This window comes from Trichosurus vulpecula, chromosome 8, assembly GCF_011100635.1.
Source record: "Trichosurus vulpecula isolate mTriVul1 chromosome 8, mTriVul1.pri, whole genome shotgun sequence".
NCBI classification, from domain to species: Eukaryota; Metazoa; Chordata; class Mammalia; order Diprotodontia; family Phalangeridae; genus Trichosurus; species Trichosurus vulpecula.
The window spans coordinates 71,616,067-71,636,730 of NC_050580.1; positions in this window are offsets into that span (position 1 = coordinate 71,616,067).

Consider the following 20,664-nt stretch of genomic DNA (forward strand, 5'->3'; position numbering starts at 1 on the left):
AAGAATTTTGGAGTCCGTAATCCAAGGTTATGGGAAAACTGGGCGAGCTACCCTAACAAAGAAAGAGTTTATGGGGTCTTATTAAAAATAAAGGGGAGAGAACAAAGAATGGTAATCTTGGGAATAAAGACTCTCTAGGGTAAGAAGAATGCAGAAGCCTATAAATGTGTAAATGAATCCGACTACAAGGCCCAGGAGGGCAAAACATAATATAGAAAAAAAGAATGAAGCAAAGGGAAGGGGGGAACTATTTTTTATTGATTATTAAATTTTTATTGAATATAAAGTACATTCATACATATTACTTTTAGAAATGTGCTTGGCTTTGCCTGGAAAATAATTTTAAATGTGTGGGATGATACCAGATCTATGAGTTCATCAGCATCGAAAATTCCTAATAAGGAAATTCCCTCCACCAGTGTAAGTTGTCACTGTCTCTATTCCTGGTAGTCTTAGAGAGTTGCTGGAGGCACTGAGAAGTTAAGTGACTTTTCCAGGGTCATACAGTCAGTATGTGTCAGAGGCAGAACTTAAACGCAAATCTTCTTAGAGCTAAGGCTGGTTCTGTAGCCACTACAGCACAATGCCTCTCTACAAATACACATGAGTATGTTTTGTGACAAGAAGAATTATGTAAGGATCAAACATGATAATATATGTGGAAATGTTTTGAAAATTATGTTACACAAATTTATTTGTTTTTAATTTTTTTTGTTATTATGGTTACTATTTTAGAAAAGGCACATAGGGATGAATTCTAATTCAATATTATATTGAAAAGAAGTATTCAGCCCTTTTCTTAAAAAAAGAAAAAGGAATCCAACACTAATTACATTCTCTCATCCTAAGTACCTGGATTGATCAACCTGGGCCAGTGTCTCATCTGGGAGCTTCCTTTTGCACCTGGGCTCTCCTTGCCCAGCAATCCCTATAGCTTTCTTAATGTAACATTCCTCTGTAAGATCTGCCCTCTGCTCCCATTGGTGAGTTCTTTCTGGGGCCTCTATTTTGTGGAGGAAGCCATGCTGGCCTTTGTTCTTCTTCTGGCCCTATTCTTGGCTTTTAGACTTTAAAACTGTGCCTTAGTATCTTTATTCCTTTCACCTCCAACCTCTCTTTTGTGTGTTTTCTTCCCTTTTAGAATGTAAGCTCTTTGAAGACAGGTACTATCTTTCTTTTTACTTGTATTTGTATCCCCAGAAATAAATTAGTATTATGCCTGGCACTTAGTAAGTGTTTAATAAGTCCTTCCTTCCTTCCCTCCTTCCCTCCTTCCCTCCTTCCTTCCCCCTTCCTTCCTTCCTTCCTTCCTTCCTTCCTTCCTTCCTTCCTTCCTTCCTTCCTTCCTTCCTTCCTTTCTTCCTTCCTTCCTTTCTCCATAGTCTTAATTGGTTGTTATGGTTCCAGATAGGTTAAGACAGACAAAGGACTGTCTTATTATTTTTTCCCAAGGAGGGGAACGATTTATTCAAGGTTGCAACCAGCTTTTCCTTTGCCACCTTGGACAAGTCATTCCCCTCCCTGGACTTCAGCATTTTCATTTGTGCATTATGAAGTAGTATATTGATTAGATGTTTAAGTTACAACATACCCTAAGAAGGGAAACAATACTTTTGGCATGCTTTGCTCACACTCTCATGGAGGGGAAGTGAGACACAAGCAAGACTCCCAAACAACCAGTATTCTTCTGGTTTGGGCCTTGTATTTATTTTTTATCCTTTATATTTACTTTTCTCGGTGCAGATTGCTTGATTCCAGTAGGATTTAGAGAATATATCAAGCATTTTCTACAATTTTACTTTTCTTTCAAGTTAGTGAAATATATTATGAAGTCAAAAAAAATTAACATTCACATAGGTCTCTAAGAAAAAAAATCAGAAAGTGATAGAAGCATGCATTTGCAATTTCTTCAAAATGAGCTGAATACTTGTTCATTAACTAATTAAGACATACAAACCCACAGAAACACAACTTCACATTAATTTGAACAGCATAGCGGCAGAATGAAATACCAGAGATATTCAATATTCAAGGTTGGACTAAGCCAATATTAAAGTGGACAGTACTATTGACAAATAATTTATAGATTTAATACAATTCCACTTAAAACACCAATAGACTACATCATCGAATTAGATGAATTAATGGCAATTTGTCAGAAGAAACAGATAAAACTTGAGTAATAACTATGAAAAAAATGATGATGGGGGCTTATATTGCCAGGTCACAAATTTTTCCACAATGTGGTAATTATCAAAATGCTCTCGTGCTGGATATAAAAGTAAAAAAGTAGGTCAGTGCAACAAAATTAATAATCCCAAATTAGAACTAACATAATAGAATGGTGCCTGATAAATTCAAGATCATAAGCAATTGGGGAAATGAACCATTATTTCAATAAAAACTTTTGGAGATATTGGTTAGCAGTATGACAAAAATGGAATTTGATCCATAATACATAACAGATCCTATCATAAATATAAAGATCTTTACTAATGATAAAGAATTGGAAAAAATGAATATATCAGTTATTATTACAGAGAATATAACATTCTTATTCATTCAGGAAATAAAATGAAATTATTAGAGACAAAATAAATATATTTGATTACATAAACACCAAGTAGTTTTGGTCAGCAAGAAGTAACAAGCCCAGAATTAAAAGAAAACACATTAGGAAAAATATTCGCCATAAATGTTTCTGAGAAAAACTGAAATCCAAAATCTGTAAGGTATTAATATAAACGTATAAGATCATTTTTCCCTTCCCAAGCTTGTGCTTCCATAGCACTTTTTTTCTGGGTGCAGTATGTTCTTGTTATGTTTGCAGGGGATTTTTTTTGTATCAATGATTCCTACTGGGTACATTGCTAAGGATGTGAACTCAGTTCCAGAAATAAGAAATAAGATATTTTTTTAAAAGCTACTTGAAAATTGTTCATTTTCTCTAATAGTCAGAGAAATGAGAATTTAAACAAAACTTATTAAATTGACAAAGCCAATTTATAAAGGTGAAATTCCATATTGATGACATTGTGAAGAAACAGGCCCACGATTATATAGCTGACAGGGTTATGAATTGGCACAGTTTTTATGGAAAGCAATATGGTACCATACAATAATAGTTATAAAACTGAATATTCCCTTTGACCTAGTGATCATCTTACTAGGACTCTATCCTAAAAATGTTATTAAAATGATGAAAAAACCCCATGTATATAAACTCATGCAAGCTTTATTCAGAATGGCAAAAATATTAGAAACAACCCATATGCAGTGGTTTCAGTCCAATGACTGAAATAATTGATGCATATGAATTAAATAGAATGCTATTGCACCATTAGAAATAATAAGTCCTTATTGTAATATGTTGCAGCTTACTCACACTTCCATGTACTCACCTCTTCATTTTCCTCTAAATATATTCCTTTTTGATTCTTCAGAGACCATAGTGTTTCATAACTCACAATATCATAAAAGATGTTATCTGAACATTTCTAGGTAAAAAATAAGATGGATTGGTCAGATGGTGAGAGTGAAGGATAATGGATAGACAGCCCTGGTATTCCTTTAGTAGCTTGAAAATGTCACCAGAAAGCAAGAAGAGCCTCCAGCACATTGAGTGGACCCACTGTGGTGAACATATGAGAGGACATGGCAAAAAGTTACTTAGAATGACCTGGAATAGATGAATAACTCATCCATACCCACAATATACCCACAGTACTAGATCCCAGATTTATTTGTGTATTTGAGGCAAAAATAATAAATATGCAGAGACTCTTGGAAAGCAAAGACAGAATAACTTACAGGTGCTGACCACAATGGTGTAGAAACAATAACAACACTGATTTTGGAGAGCAATCTGGAGTTATGCCCAAAGAGTTATTAAACTGCCTGTAACCTTTGACCCAGCAATACCTGTATATTTCCAAAGGAAAATAGGATCAGGGAAAAAGGAAAAAGAATGTATATGTTCTAAAATACTTATAGCAGCTCTTTTTGTAGTGGCAAAGAACTGGAAATTGTGGGGATGCCCATCAATTGGGGAATGGCCGAACAAGCTGTGAGGTATTTGATTGTGATGGAATACTACTGTGCTATGAGAAGTGATGAGCTCCATGATCTTAGAAAAACCTGGATAGACTTGAATGAAATAATGAAGAGTGAAATGAGCAGAACCAAGAGAATGTTGTATACAGCCAACAGTAATATTGTTTTAGGAATAACTTCAAGGGAATAAGTAATTTTGACTATTAGAAATACTCAAATTAATTACAAAGGACATATGAAGGAAGATGTTATTTGCATCCAGTGAAATAACTGATAAATAGAAGTATATACAGAAAGATTTTACATACACATATACATAAATATGTATATATTTGTGTCTAATGGTAGCCATCTCTAGGACAGGAGTGAAAGGGAAGAAAGGAAAAAAAGAAAAAAATTACATGACAACTTTATTATATATTTAAAAAGAATAGCAAGTTATACATAGTAGATTTGCAGTTTCATGTGCAATCTTTTAAAAAATTATGTTGTTATGGAAGTGCTTGTTTTATTCCATAAGTTAAAAATGAAATAAATAAAAATTTAAGAAACAATGATAAAATTTAAATTTAAAAATAAATTTAAAATGATTTTAAAATAAACATACAGGAAAAAAGCAGTCCAGAAAAGGATATGGAAACTAATAGTATGCTAAATGTGTTTAAATGAAATGTAAATAATTGGCTTTATGGCTATAATAAGTCTTCATTTTTCTTTTCTTTGTATCTGAATGTATGGTGTACAATTACTACCTGTAGGGTTAATCAAAATTTTTTTTATTAAAATAAGAAACCATATATTCATTCTGATGTTGACCAAATCATTTCTTCTTTCTCAGCCTCAGAATTTCCTCATCTGTAAAATGAGGTGGTTGGATTAGACAATCATTCTCTATGGTCCCTTCCAATTCTTGATATATACTCTTAAGATTTGTCTTCCAGAAAAAGCACACTATGAGAAATACCACATTCATTTGTTCCCTGTCCTCACATTTATGGGCTTCTCTTTCTTTTCAAAAGGAAGCCCAAACTGCTCTTTGGGAAGTCACAAGACAAGGATTAATTCAACTCTAAAATTTAAATAATGGTTTGCCCAACAGCATAGACAATTAATGAAGAATACTGGCTAGACTATTATAAATGATTTAATTGATTTTTATGTAACTTTATGATATATGATTTTAATACTTGGATGTAGCCTCAGGTTTTATTTGTAGAAAGCACATATACTCTAGGTTTTAAGGAAAAGACTTTTTCCCCCAGATTATTTTTTTACTGCTGCAGAAAACTAGATGATTTGGCTATTTTATTTAGTAAAAGCATTTGAGCCATATTGTTACGAAGTCATTGGGAAGCCTTACAATTCCATAGAATTATAATAAAATGAAAAAATAAGATTGGCTTATTTATAAAACCCTATCTCCTCTTAACATTCAGTGTGTTTATGGATTCCAGTGAATTTCTGGTGAGATTTTCTTTAAATCTTTACCAATAAACTTTCCAATCTGGTGTTATAGGAAGCTCTTTGAGATCCATCATATCTTCTTATAACCATATTCTTACCAAAAATATTTTTCTTTTGATTTATATTTTTATCATAAAGGGCTTTTAAATGAAAAGATTCATTATTGGAAACCATTACTTTTATGTTTCTTAAAATTATGCTCTTCAACTAAAGGTCTTTTCCAATACCTCATATTGTCATGGAATTTACCTTGCAATTTTTAGACACTATGCCAAGGGGTTGGAAATTAGACTGTGAACTTGAGAGCAAGAGCTGAGTTTTTTTTTTTTTTTGGCCTTTTTCGTATTTCTACTGCTTAGCACACAGCAGACAATTAATAAATGCTAGTTGACTGATGAAGAGCTTTATCAGGTCCCACCAAGCTAGAGCCATTTTGCATCCAAGTCATATAACAGATTTGGGCTCACAGTCTAAGAACTAGCTAAGTTCATAGGGCTTATTACCAGAAAGTTGGCCAGGAGATAATTCATTTTTTTCAGCCTTAGCAACTCATAAAACTATCTACTACAATTTAGAGTAGTTGTAACCTACCATAGTGAAGTGTTGAAGTAAGACATTATACCATCATGACCTTTGAGTTCTTATTTTGGGAGACAAGACTAGAAATAAGGGAAATGGATGGAAAGTTTGGGAAACTCCTGCCACGGAGGTATGCTATAGCAGTGTGGGGAGGTGGGAGTGGGTTGGGACCTAAATTATCCAGACATCCATTTGGACTCTACCCAAAAAAATACAGCTGATGATAAAGAAGGAGGGAGAGGAAAGCCAGGAATAGTCTACCACATAGACTAAATTAGGGTAGAGGATTTCAGAGGGTTCAGAGAAAGGCTAAGTAGAATCTCATGGACTAAAATTTTCTAGAAGTCAACACAAGAGGGATGAGAAGCTATCAAGAATGATATTTTGAAGAAACAATTAGAAATCATTCTAGTAAGGGGGAACAAGGGGACAATTGCTGAAGAGTCTCATGTGGATGTGGTTGAAACTGGCAAAACAACTAAGATATTTTTATTTACATTTATTTATTTGTTTTTAATTCATGGAATAAAAAACATTCTCATAACAGCATAATAAAAAAGATGATTGCATACAAAACTGAACACAAAACTATTATATACAACTTGCTATTCATTTTAAATATATAATAACATTATCATGTAAACTATTTTCCCTCATTTTTCTTCTCCACCCTAGAGATATTTTTAAAGACAGCTACAGAAGATGGAGGCAAAAGTTGGTCACAGAGGATAAATATAAAAGTATAACATGGTCCCAAAAGAATAGTACTAGGCAGGAGGGTGCTGGTGAATATTTAACAACCAGATTTCTGAAAAAAAATATGCAGGACACATTTTAAATTTAATTTTGTTACTAACATTTTCTCAATCTCTTTCTTAAGTCTTAACAAAACAATAAATCAAGACCAGATTTGCAGCATTTGCTGATTTCTGAGGTATAAACACATTCACACATTGAACACATTTCACATTGAAAATTTAATAATCAGCTCTCTCTGAGCCAATACAAGCTGGCTCCAGAATACGCCTTGTGCCAGGAATACCAAAGATCTATATAAAGTGAGATTAATGAAGAAAGTTAAAGACATAAGCTAAGGTTAATGAAGAAAGTTTTTAAAGTTATTTTTAAGTTAAACTGCAGAAAAAAGGAAAGAAAAAATAATGACCATTATTCCCAATGGATGGAAATAAGAACAAAAGGCAGAGATGAGGCTTAGTTTTTCAATTCTTAATTTTCTTCTGCTTTCTTTGCCAAAGAGAATGATCTCTAGACTGGAAAGTACAGAAGAAAGTTGGCCATTAGGAAGCTGATGAGAGGCAATACAACATAATGGCTAGGAAACTGGCCTCATTCAAATCTAGTTGTTGACCTCTACTGGTTGTATGACCCCTGGAAAAGTCACTTAAGATCTCGGTGCCCTAGGCAATTTTCTAAGGCCATAAGTTGAAGAAAATTTGCTTATTTGGATTGGTAGAAGGTACTTCCTTACTGGGAAAGTTCCCTACGCCAATAAAATCTCAAGTCTAGACAAAAATACATGAGCACACAAAAATGAGTTATTATGCAACACAAGTGGATAACGAGAGAGCACATATGTGCCCTGGATTGTACATTTCAGTGGATTCAGGACTAGTAGAATGTCTGAGCACATAGAGTCCAGATATTCATGATTTTATGTCAGCTAAGAAACTAGTCTTCAGTGGAGTACTCCAGGAATCTATGCTTGACCCTTTGCTGTTTCATATTTTTTATTAGTGACTTGCATGAGACAGTGGCTTAGTGAATTTTTTAGATAATACAAAGCCGGGAGGGCTAGCTAAAACACTAAACGACAGACTTAGCATCCAGAAAGATCTTGACGAGTTTTAGAACATTGTGTCCACTCTAATAAATTAAAGTCAATAAGGATAAATAAACTTTAGTTTTATACATAAGTTAAAAAAGTCAGCTTCACAATGTAAAATGGGAATCATGGCTAGACTACTTGAATATTCAAGAAAGATGAGGCAATAGTCCTGTTGCACTACTCCCTGTTCTCAACACCTGGAGTATTGTGTTCAGTTCTGGACATTAGAGTTCAGCAAAAACTTTCATCAAGTTCCAAAGGTGCAGAGGAGGGCAACCAAGAGATGGAAGTGCCTTGAGTCTGTGCCAAGATCAATTAAAGGAACAGGGGGTATTAAGCCCATTAAAGAGAAGGCTGGGTCTGGTGGGGGGAGTATATGACAAAGTGAGATAATGGATATAAAGCACTCTATAAACCTTAAAGAATGATAGAAATGATGTTCTTATTAATTATCATTATTATTAAAGGGTTTGAAGGGTTGTCATGGGAAAGAGAGAGTAGACTTGTTTTTCTTGGCTCTGAGGGCAAAATTAGGAGCAAAGGTTGGAAATTACAAAGAGGCTAGAAATAGGGAAGAACAAATTCCTAATAACTAGAGTCATGTCAATTTTGAATGAGCTCCCTCAGGGGCTAGCAGTTTCCATCTCAACAGAGATCTTCAAGCTAAGTCTGGATGACCATTTATTGGGTATATTGTAGGGACCATTCCTAATTGTATGAGTATGAGTAGGATTAGATGACCTTTGAGGTATCTACTAGCTTTTAGAGTCTAAAATTCTGTGTCTAATTGAAATATTGAGGGAATGGTTTTTCTCTATGGATAAATGTTGGGAACCCAATTCCCTTTGTTTTACAGATGAGAAAACCCAAGTTTAAGGAGGCTTAGGAGAGTGTGGGGAGAGGCTAGTACTTATCCTGACAAAAAGATGGTGGAATTTCAGGCCTTTGGGTATCTGGGGAGGAGCTATATTCCCATGAGCCTTTCAGTCACAATACAAATAATTTTCCAGTTAAGACAACAAACATTTGTTAAGCTCTTACTATGTGCTAGGCACCATCGTCATTTGTCCTTTGTTTCAAAGAGGACCAATGACATCACAGGTCATGTCTTAACTTGCATATGACTGGATTTAAGTGAGGCAGAGTTGTGAAAAGTTGTCAGCCTTACTCTCTCTTTCCTAAGTCATTAAAGTCCAGTGGCGGGATAAAAGTCAAGAATACTGGTAATGGCCTGGGATGTAGTGGATGACCTTGGTGTCTTCCATGCCTGATCAAGCTCTAACCACTCTACAGCTCTTCAGCTGCCTTTGTGACCACTGGAACCAATTGTTCTCATCCACCTATTATGCCAGGAGAAAGTCTTTACATGCTTAGGATAGACATCCCTTTAACTCACCAACAGGCCTGTCGGTTACCCTCAACCTGGTTTAGCCCACATATTGATATGATTATGTATGACACATTATTCCAATAGAATTGCTTTCCTTTGTAGTCCTGAGTTTTGTTTTGTGTACATAAAACATTCTGTATTATGGAGACATATACATAGATATATGTATACAGAGAAATGTATATAAGTGTGCATTTATATACAATCTTTAAAATGTGTATGTATATATACATACACACATATACATAAATGCATGTGCAGACAAATACACATGCATACATGTACATACACACAACATATCAATACTTACTCGAGAGCTGATGTGGGGGTGGCACATGTCTATAACCTTAGATGTCAGGGAAGCTGAGGCTGGTGAATCTCTTGAGCTCAGGAGTTCTGAGCTGCAATGGGCCAAGGGCAGGCAATGCCTTCACTAAGTCCAGGGCCAATATGGTGAGAAGGGTGAATTCACCACTACTATGCAGGGCATACAAGGAAAGACAAAAAATAAAAGAGATTACATTCTAATGGGAGACACAATAAGCCAACAACTATGTACATACAACATATATACAAGGTAAATGGGAAGTAAAATCGCTAACATTGACTGAAGCCAAGAAAGTCCTCTTTTAGAAAGTGGAATTTATGCTGAGACTTGTTAAGGAAGCCTATACAACCCACCTCTGAGCCGTGTCTTCTGCACACCAGTCTTTCCCGCATCACTCGTGTTACTAGGCATCCCGGTCTAGACTCACCCCTGGCTCTCAGCCCAAGGACTGAGGTGGAGGAGATGAAATAGAGGGGGACATCACCAGGGGCCAGGGCAGCGTTGATTCCCCATTAACTCAGAGAGGTTATTGGCTTCATTGCCATTCTGTCCTTAAATATCAGTGATATAATTTTGTCGGTCTTCTACATGACTGTGATTTCAGTGATTTTCAGAAACCCATCTGATTTGCCTGACATTCCATGCCAACATTTGTTGAGCAAGCCTCCAACATAAACAGTGGCGTCTTTCATAGGACTGGAGGAAAACCAACCTTGCTTGGTCTGAGGGCTCAGCACACCAGCGGCTACACAACATGAGGGCTGAGAGGGAGGGCCTGCCGAAGCCAGGATCTTCAGACAGATGCATACAAAGGGAGCTTCATGGCTGGGAAAGCTTTTGGCTGGGAACTGAGAAGACTGGGCAGCCAAGGACCTCTCAGCCTCACACTGTTCCTAGGCAGGCAGGCAGGCAGTAGAGCTCCCAGGCCTTAGAGGTGGGCTGGGCCTTTGCTTTCGACAACTCTGTGAAGAAACCATGAATAGAGCTGGTCATTCATCTGCCCTTTCCTGACTTCCCAGTCCCCATTTTTGCATGTGAGGTGCCTGGGAAAAGCAAAGGCATTTCTGTTTGGTATCATCTGGAGTTCTGTGTAGCAATTCTTGGGGAGTGAATGCTAAGGGTGGAATGGGGTAGGGCTGCGTCAGGACGCTGTAGTCGTATTGTCCTACCTATTGATTATGTTTTGGTTCTGTGGGGGAGAAGAAAGGTAAGTTTGGGATATGGAATGGAGATCCTGCTTTGTACTTACCCCCATCTCCAGACTCATTCTCTGTAGTCCTTACATTCTTTAGTTGACATCACCACCACCCAAGTCTTCATTTAGGGCTATGGTCTCAGGAAATAGCTCACTCCGCCATCTCTCCTTGGTCCTGTATAGTCATAGTACACACCCAGGTTTATCAAGAAAACACCTTTGTTACTAGTACTTGTTTTAAGTTGCAAAACATCATGAAGTTTTTACTTCTTGTTCCAGTCCTTGGCATACTAGAAGCTGAAAGTACAAATAATGGAACCTAAGCCACTCCAAGGGGCTTTGGTCCTACCCTAGCTCTTCTGGTCTCTTTGGCCCTGGTGCGTCGTGTAGACCCTAGCCAATACTATCTTGACTTTTGTCCCAGATCACAATTGGCAATTCTTTTTCGCTCAAATTTGTGTTCTTTGTTTTCCCTGCCTTCAAATTTCCTGTCCTGGTTCTTGTTCATTATTCTTTTAATTCTCTCTTTCTGCTCCTGCTTGAGTGAGCCCCTTCTCCTTCATTATTGCTCCCAGATGAAACTACACATATCTTTCAGCTGAGGACAAGATATTTTCTCCTAGAATGGGGTAGTATCATGTAAAAACTATGAAAATCCCCCTCTCCCAACTTAGTCCTCTGCCGATGCTGTGTGTGACCCACAGTCACAAGCAATTACAGAGTTCTAGTTCCTCCTGGCAGACTGGAGAGCAGCATCTACCTGGCACCTTTTCTAATCTACCCTTCCAAGTGCTGCTTAAAGCTAGGACAGAGGGGAGACAGCCCCTGTCCTGAAATTAATGGAGTAGAACTGCCTAACTGTACAAAATCCCAGGGGATTTTCCCCAGCCTTTTATCCCTGTTTCCATCTGGATCCCAAATCCTGAATATGTACCAAGCTTTTGCTTGTGCTTGCTTCCTCCTGTCCAGTGTGGCTTTCTGGGTATTGACTCTGGCCTGCATGTTCAGACTCCACACCCCATCTAGCTTATGTCATGCAGTCAGTGTTTCATGAGTGGTATGGCTTGACAAAGTGGACTTTGAACTTGGTGTTGCAAGTAGAAGAAAGTAGGCCACATGCCACCCTGTTTCAGATCCTGGAAGTGAAGGAAGGAAGGAAGAAGGATGAGAAGATGTCCTCTGGATATACCAATTCATTAACACCACCCTTGTTCTCACTTTTCATTTAGGGGGAGGTACCTCTCTTGCTGTGCTAACTGACCTCTCAACGTGATCTCTTCTTATTCCCCAGAGAGAGTCTAGCTCCTTGTCTTTCTTCAGAAAGGATTCCTACTCTTCCTATGAGATACAGTTTTCCAATGCAATTATTTATTATTTGGGCCTATGTTTCATTTATTCATTTGGTAAAATTTCCTGAGAATCTACTGTGTGTAAGTGCTAAAGGTTCAGAGACAAATGCATGTCTATAATATGAATTAAGTTGGGACATTTTTTTACTGTTTTAGAATGATAAATTAATTGTCTTTGAACCTTACTAGGTGCAAAGCCCCAGGCCCAAACCCCTATCTACTAGGTGCTAAGCCCATGTGGGCGTGAAGCCTTCAGGGTCCTAATGGGAGTTGCTAAGACCAGAGTGTTTCAACAATCTGGCTAGCAGCTGTTGTAGGGGTGAAAGACCAACACAAGCCCAACAATAAGAACGCCACCAGCACACTGCAAAAGCACATGTTCTTTTGATCTGCTTTACCAAGGAAAGCAACGTTAAGGGGTTAACAAGCTTATTTTAATTCAGCATAGAAATATCATTCACTTAGTTCAGGGGGAAAAGACCAGCACCCTGAACTTCAGAGCAAAATACAAATAAAGTACAAACATCGACAGACAGACCTTGTCTGATTCATAGTTACCAACATCTAGGTTCAGCCCAGGAGCTCATAAGGAGGGCTGGCTCAGTCATTCGTGCCACCACTGCTGTGGGTAAGAGCTCCAAAGAAGAGAAAGCTAACCCCTGGTTTTACATCTTTTTCAGGGTCAGGGGTGAGGCACACATGCCATGGTGACTCACGTGACCCACATGAGGTCACCCACGTGACCTAGAATTGTCACAGCAACTCCCCCACGTGACCTAGAATCATCACAAAGAGGCAACAAACCCACCTGGTCTAAAAGCCTCTGCTGTCCCAGATATGTCACTCAAACTGATGTGTAAACTGGGCCCTCCCCTAAGGCAAGGAGGCACCAAGGACACCCAAATCTAATCAAGGAAACAAAGGCCAAACTCTTCAAGGGGACTTGGTTGAACTAAGTGCTAAGAGCCCATTTTGCTTGCCAACACACTCTGCCCCTTGTTCCAGGATACATAATCTAATCAGCCATGGATCCTGGAACATACATTGTGATCCAATTGCGCAGGAAGCTAAAAGGTATCCTTCACAACAAAGTAAAACTTATCATTCAGTGACATTCCCAAATATTTGTTTACAATACAAACATGACCCACCCCTAGGTCCCAGCAAGGTAATCTCTTCAATCAATCATTCCCAAAATACTTGTTTACAATTCAAATACCCACCCCTAGGTCAAAGCAAGTTAATCTCTTTAGCTCACAAAGTACTTCTTGAGCATCACCCTGCCATTGCAGGCTTTTTCCCAGTACTCTGAGTCATAGGCATGCTTTAGTTAGTAAAGTCCTAAAGCAAACAAACAAACAAATAGTGTTCTTCCTGGGGATGTCTCCTTCTCCACAAACTGCCGTTTCAGGCTTCCACATGACACCCAAAGTCCCAATTTCAAAGAAAGAGTCTAAACAAAGTTCTTTTAGGGTCTGTTCTCCCCATTATGTTCCAGTCCCCGGTTCCAAGTCCTGAGGGTCTGCTGGGCAATAAAAGCAACAGGGTGGGGTCCCTGTGGGTCTAAGACACTTCCCTCACCCCAACAAAAACAAATCCATGCCTCCCTCCTGGATCCCAAGCAGCCCAAGTGGAAGAGACCAAAAAGGCAGACTCAGTGCCTTGCTGCAAAGTTTCCATCTTGCCCCCGGGCTGAACTCCAAGCTCCTGGGTTCCAACTCTGGCTGGCTGCACCTGGCTTCCTCTGGAATCCTGATATAGGTGGTTCCCCATCTTTGTGCTCACCTCACCGAAGTCAGATGGAAGGCAGATCACTGCTCTCACCTTTCCAAAGCTCTCATGCAGGCAGTCTTCTGCTCTGTCTGGGTCAGTATTTCAATAGCTGCCATCTATTTCTTCTTTCTTCTCACCAGCCCCTCCTGCCAAATCTTTAGGAAGGCCATTCTCCAAGTCTTCAAAGCCATTCTCCACTCCTGTTTCAAAACTCCATATACAATATAATCTCAAGACATTCACCCTTTCAGCACAGTCCTCCTGGGCCAGGCTTATCAGCTTAAGCCCTCAGAAGAAGGGATTATCTCCCTGGCTCCCTGCTGTGGGCCCCAGGGAAACCACTCCTAGCACTTCCACAGGCCTGTTTTCCTTCAGGCCTTTGTTGCTCCTGAGGCTCCACAGAACCATAGTCCCCCCAAGTACAAAGGGCAATACAAAAATTGGGAAACATTGAACCAATCCAGTACCGCCAAACGCTATGCTTTCCTATTAAAGGCAGATCCTGATCACGACTACGCCATTTGTTTCAACAATCTGGCTAGCAGCTGTTGTGGGGGTGAAAGACCAACACAAGCCCGACAACAAGAATGCTGCCAGCACACTGCAAAAACACACGTTCTTTTGGTCTGCTTTACCAAGGAAAGCAATGTTAAAGGGTTAACAAGCTTATTTTAATTCAGCATAGAAATATCATTCACTTAGTTCAGGGGAAAAGACCAGCACTCTGAACTTCAGAGCAAAATACAAACAAAGTACAAACATTGACAGACAGACCTTGTCTGATTCATAGTTACCAACATCTAGGTTCAGCCCAGGAGCTCATAAGGAGGGCTGGCTCAGTCATTCGTGCCACCACTGCTGTGGGTAAGAGCTCCAAAGAAGAGAAAGCTAACCCCTGGTTTTACATCTTTTTCAGGGTCAGGGGTGAGGCACACATGCCATGGTGACTCACGTGACCCACATGAGGTCACCCACGTGACCTAGAATTGTCACAGCAACTCCCCCACGTGACCTAGAATCATCACAAAGAGGCAACTTAAACCCACCTGGTCTAAAAGCCTCTGCTGTCCCAGATATGTCACTCAAACTGATGTGTAAACTGGGCCCTCCCCTAAGGCAAGGAGGCACCAAGGACACCCAAATCTAATCAAGGAAACAAAGGCCAAACTCTTCAAGGGGACTTGGTTGAACTAAGTGCTAAGAGCCCATTTTGCTTACCAACAAACAGCGCCAATAGTAGGAGCCTAAGTTCTGGAGGCTCAGATGACGTTTGTCGATGGCTAAAAAATGTATAAAAAGAGAGAACAGAGCTATTTGCTGAGTCTCTCACTCCTGGAGGAGTGCTGGTGCAGGAGGCAGCTGCTCTAAGAGCCTCCTGGCTCACCCAGATGTTGATGGTTTCTTGGTAACTATGAATTGTATTTGGTCTGTTTATAATGTGCATTTGTAATTTGTTTGTGTTTGCTCTGAAGTTCAGGGTGCTGTCTTTTCTCCCTGACCTAAATGAATGATATTTGCATGTTGGTTTGAAATAAGATTGTTAACTCCCTAATGCTGCTTTCCTTAGTAAAACAGATCAAAAGAACCTGTGCTAGCAGCGTCTTTGGTGTTGGGTTTGTGTTGGTCTTTCACCCCCACAATAGCTGCTAGTCGAATTGTTGAAACAATGTCTCACTTAGGCTCTCACAAAGGTTCATGGAATGGTTAAGCCTAAATGTTGGTCATTCTACGAAGACATAAAATAGCATGTAGAGACCATCAATGCTTATTTCCCAGAATGATAAAACTGAAATGCTCCCTCATTTTTTTTTTCACTGTAGGGAAGATCAGCTGAGGCACAAATGAACATTAAATTGGGAGGAGATGAGGTAGAATGGGCACCATCCTCATGATGGCTCAAATTTTTCTTTCACTTTTTAGTGGCCCCAAAACATCCTGGAAAGCATTTTTACTCATGCTTTCCCATTTCTTTTTCTTCTCTCCCCTCTCTTTCTTTCTCTTCCAATCTCATTTTCCTTCTTTTGATCTTTTTTCCTTCTGTTCTTTTAGTCCCCTCACCTCCTTTTTTCTTCCCTTCCCATTCCCTTCCTCTCCTTTTCTCTATGGTCTCTTCCTTTCTTTTCCTCTTCCTCTCACTCTTTCTTTCCTCTCCTCCACTTTCACTCCCACTCTTTCTCTTTCCTCTCCTTTATTTATTGCTTTTCCCCCTCTACTCCAATCCCAACTTTTTCCTTCCTTCTCTCTCCCTTTCTCTGCTATGCTTCTGGCTTCAATTCTTCTGATTCTTTCCTACTTCAGACACTGTCAAAGAGAACAGTTTTTAGATCATGTGATCAGCAAGGTGTAGTTAGTTGTTTTCAGCATAATCCCTCCAACATAGCCACAAAAGAAGGAATTTATTCATTAACTCTACAGGAAGTAAAGTGGAATCAACAAGATAAGAAGGAAGAAACATACTGAATGCAAATGGACCTTTAAACATAAGACTAGGGTTGGTCTGGCTATGACCAGTGGGCAAGGTATGACCTATGGGTAGGGAGGATGGGTGGAAGCTTTAAGTATTTCCACTTTCTAATATTATTCCTAAGACTTTCCCTTTCCATTTGCAATGGCATCTGTTACATATGTCCATAGCCTGACTAAGCCTGAAACTTTAAACCTCCTTAAGAGGTATAAGATATTGATTCTGTCCAAGGATGTGAAAGAAAAATGATATAACTGTGAAGGGTAGGGGTAAAGATTATGGGAAGTGTAGCAAAGAGGAGCTGGCCAGAGGAGAAGGGGTTTGCGGGACCAAGAGAAAGGGCACTAGAAACTCAAAAGCAGTGAATCTTCTCTGCCACTGAGTTAATTATGGGTTTCCTCCTTCCTTCTTTCCCTCCTTCCTTCCTTCCGTCCTCCTCTCCTTCTTTCCCCCCTCCCCCTGCCCCAGTCATCCACATTGGGAGTCATGCACTTACATGTGGCTGCTTTGCCTGAAGAAAAGTGCATTTCTTGAAATAGAGCTCTGGAAAAAGCAGGTAAGGCTCAGTGGAATTCAAGTGAAGCTACTTGAGTGTGCCTTAAACCCAAATCACTCTGGCTTTCACTGACTAGCCAATAATAAGTCCTGTTGGTCATTGTTTGGGTTTTGATGGCTCAGAGTTAGTGTAAATAGCAATTATTTCTATTCTGGACAGGTAACCATTGAGGATCTTTCCCTTCCAGATTTTGAGTAAGTAAAAGAGGCCGTCTTTTTCCTCATTTCTTACCTAGCCTTAATCACTGAATGGGTCCTTCCTCAGACAAACTGAGACTTGGGAAAGACCTTAGCTTAAAAAAGCCAAGATTACCCACTATATCTGGGGACATCTCCAGTTGTCCTAATCTATGTCTTGCCACTGAACCCAGATAGCTCTGGGGGAAAGAGTGAGGCTGGTGACTTTGCCCGGCCCTACACCACTTCAAGCCAATTCACTTGGAAGTCAAGATATCACTTTCTTGATGTCATTGGTCCTTTTTGAGAATGAAGGACAAATAACAACAATGATCTGCAGGGATGTAATCAGGCCCATATCTCCTAATTCAAGGAGGCTAAAGATGCTTAGCCTCAGGGATCTTTCTAGGAGAAAAAATGTGCACTTCACAGCAGGGACCACATAGTGAGGGGGTAGGCCAGAGACAAATGACTAGGAATACATGAAAAAAGGCATGAAAATGGGTAAACAGAGAGACTTGTAAGACAGAATGAATAAATGGGCAAGAATTTTAAAAAGATACCATACCATGTTAAAGGAAAGATAAGAAAAATAATCCCAATAAAAAAGAGAATTCTGTAGGTTAATGGAAAGGGATGGAATAATAAACTCCAAAGGGGCTTGAAAGAGAAAGTAAAAATTTTAAAAGAAGATATGAGGATAGGAATTATGTTGGAAATCAGAGCTCTCAAAGCAGAAATAACTAAGACAAACAACAGAGTAAATAAATTAGAACATAGGAGAATATCTCTAAAGAAGTGGTGACTCTGAAAAAGGGATGAAAAAGACTTCTGGCCAAAAATGCTGCCTGGATGGAAGCAGAGCCCTCACATACCTATAGGAACAATACCCTGAAATTTGCACAAGGCTGTATGATTGGGAAATTCAATGAGAGATATGTGGTAAATGGTTTCTCCTATCTCATCATTAAACCAGCCAGAAGCAAGTGAACAATATGGAAAGTGAAAACTAAGGGGGTTAGTTTCCTGAACATGGCATATGAATGTAGTAGAATATTATTGTGCCATAAGAAATGGTAAAAATTTCAGAGTATCTTGGGTAGTATGAAATGATGCAGAATGAGCAAGCAGAACCAGGAGAACAATTTATAGAAGGATAACATTGTTTAGAGAAAAACTACTTTGAAAGATTTAATAACCCTGATCAAAGCAATGACCAAGCAACCTGTCTCTAGAGGGTCTATGATGAAGTATGCTATCCACCTCATGCCAGGAAGGAGATAAACTTAAGGTGAAGAAGTTTTTGGACACGACTACTGTGTGCATCAATTTTGCTTAACTATGCTTATTTTTCTTAACAAGGTGTTTTTTTCCCTTCTGATGCCAAAAAAGAGGGCTATTGACTCATTTTAAAAATGTGTGCAGGAGAACAGAAGGATGTACAAATAGGATAGTTTTGAAAGTAACATGGAACTTATTACATAATTTAAAAGTGTCATAAAATGAAGATTCATGGTTTCATATCAAACCTCTTTTCTATTCTTCTGTGAAAATGGAAATGCTGTTTTTATTGTATTAAAGTTTGAAATAAAAATTTAAATAAAAAAGGATGAAAGATTTGGACCTCAAAAATATATAAGTAGAGAACATTGGGCTGAAGAGGAGCAGAAGACAAGAACTTTTATTGTTCACATGAATTCTACAAAAGCTAAAGTAGTTAATCTTGAAAATAGGATGCCAGATAATTTAAAGATCAAAGGTGCTTTGGAAAAAACAAGATTAACTAAAAAAAAAACCAAAAAACCAACCTCTGAATATAATGCTGTAAAAATAGCACAACAAAGCTTGCCAAAACATTTTATTGCTGATGAAAAAGAAATAACAGCTTGAACCCAAAAATTGCCAACAGAGAAAAGATTTAAAATTTGAGATTTCAAGGAATATATTGGTTGAATTTCAGAATTTTGATGTGAAATGACAAACTTTGCAAACATCTAAGAGAAAGATCTTCAGTTATGAAGTGATATCAGTTTGAATATAGTGTATTACTTTCCAATCATGAGAAATCAGAAAAGAGATTGAATAAATATTCCAAAACACGAAGGTCAAAACACCCCAAAATATTCTTCAAAGTTGAGTCTAATTTTCATTAAAATGATTGGTCTTCAACAAAAGAAAGGCATCTGTGCCATTAATATTTTTTAAAAATAAAAAGTTAATTAATTTAAATGAAGAAATAGATAGTAAAGCTTTAATAATTGGGGAACTCAATGTAGTCTTTCTGGGATAGAAAAAAATCTAAAAAAGTTTTTATAAAAATACAGAAAACTACAAATGTTAACTACATCCCATAGTGATTACAATGAATAAAATTATAATCAGAAAAGGACTTTTAAAGAAAGGCTTCAAACTTAAGTGTAGCTTAAATACTCTAATCCTAAATAATTGGTGGGTCAAAGGATGAATCACAGGAAAAATAAGTGATTTCATTAAAGATATTGAAAGCAATGAGACATGTAAAAACTTTTGAGATACTTCAAAAGCAATATGTAGGGGGAAGTATGGATTTCAAAATACTTACATCAACAAAAGAGCAAAGAACAAATCATTAAATTTACCATACAACTAAAAACCGAGAAAAGAAGTAAAAAAATAAGCAAAAAAAGTAGAAATTCTGGAGATAAAAGAAGAAATAAAATTTAAAATCAAAAGTGAGCTTTTTTCTTTTGAAAAATAACAATGACAACCTTAACTAATAAAATAGGTATACAGTTAGGTAGCCCATTAACAAAAAGAGAAGAAACTAGATAGAGAGGTGAGAGATGCATGAGGCATACTTTTTTGGACATCACCAGTGAGCTTTTTATTTTTTGTTCAACTATTTAAGTTTTTAATGGAGGTTTTGTTTTTATTACTTTCTAGATGGGGTGGAGAAGGATAGGGAGGAAGTGAAGAAAGTTTCATTGATTGAAAAAAAAATTAGATTTAACTAAAAAAGAAAGGAAACCCCAAATGCCAATGTCAAAAATTAAAAAAAAATCACATCTGAAGTGGAAATAAAATAAATTATTAGAAATTATTTTGCTTAATCATATGGTAACAAACTAATAAATTTTAAATGAAATGGATGAATATTTGCACAAATATAAAACAGCTGAATAACAGAACAAGCAACAGAAAGCTTAACCCAGTCTCAGAACAAGAAATTGAACAAACCATAAAGGAATTCTCCAGGGAAAAGGAAACAAACCAAAAATTCCATCAAACATTCAAAGAGTAATTAGTTACAATATTACATGGATTGTTTGCAACAAAAAAGAAAGAAGAGAAAACTTTTTATTGAATAGAAACAAGACTTTTTCTATGAAATAAATATAGTTCTGATACTTAACCAAGAAAGATATAAATCAGAGAAAGAAAACTATTTACCAATGTCTTTAGTTAATATTGGTGCAAAAATTCCAAACAAAATATTATTACTACAACCTAAT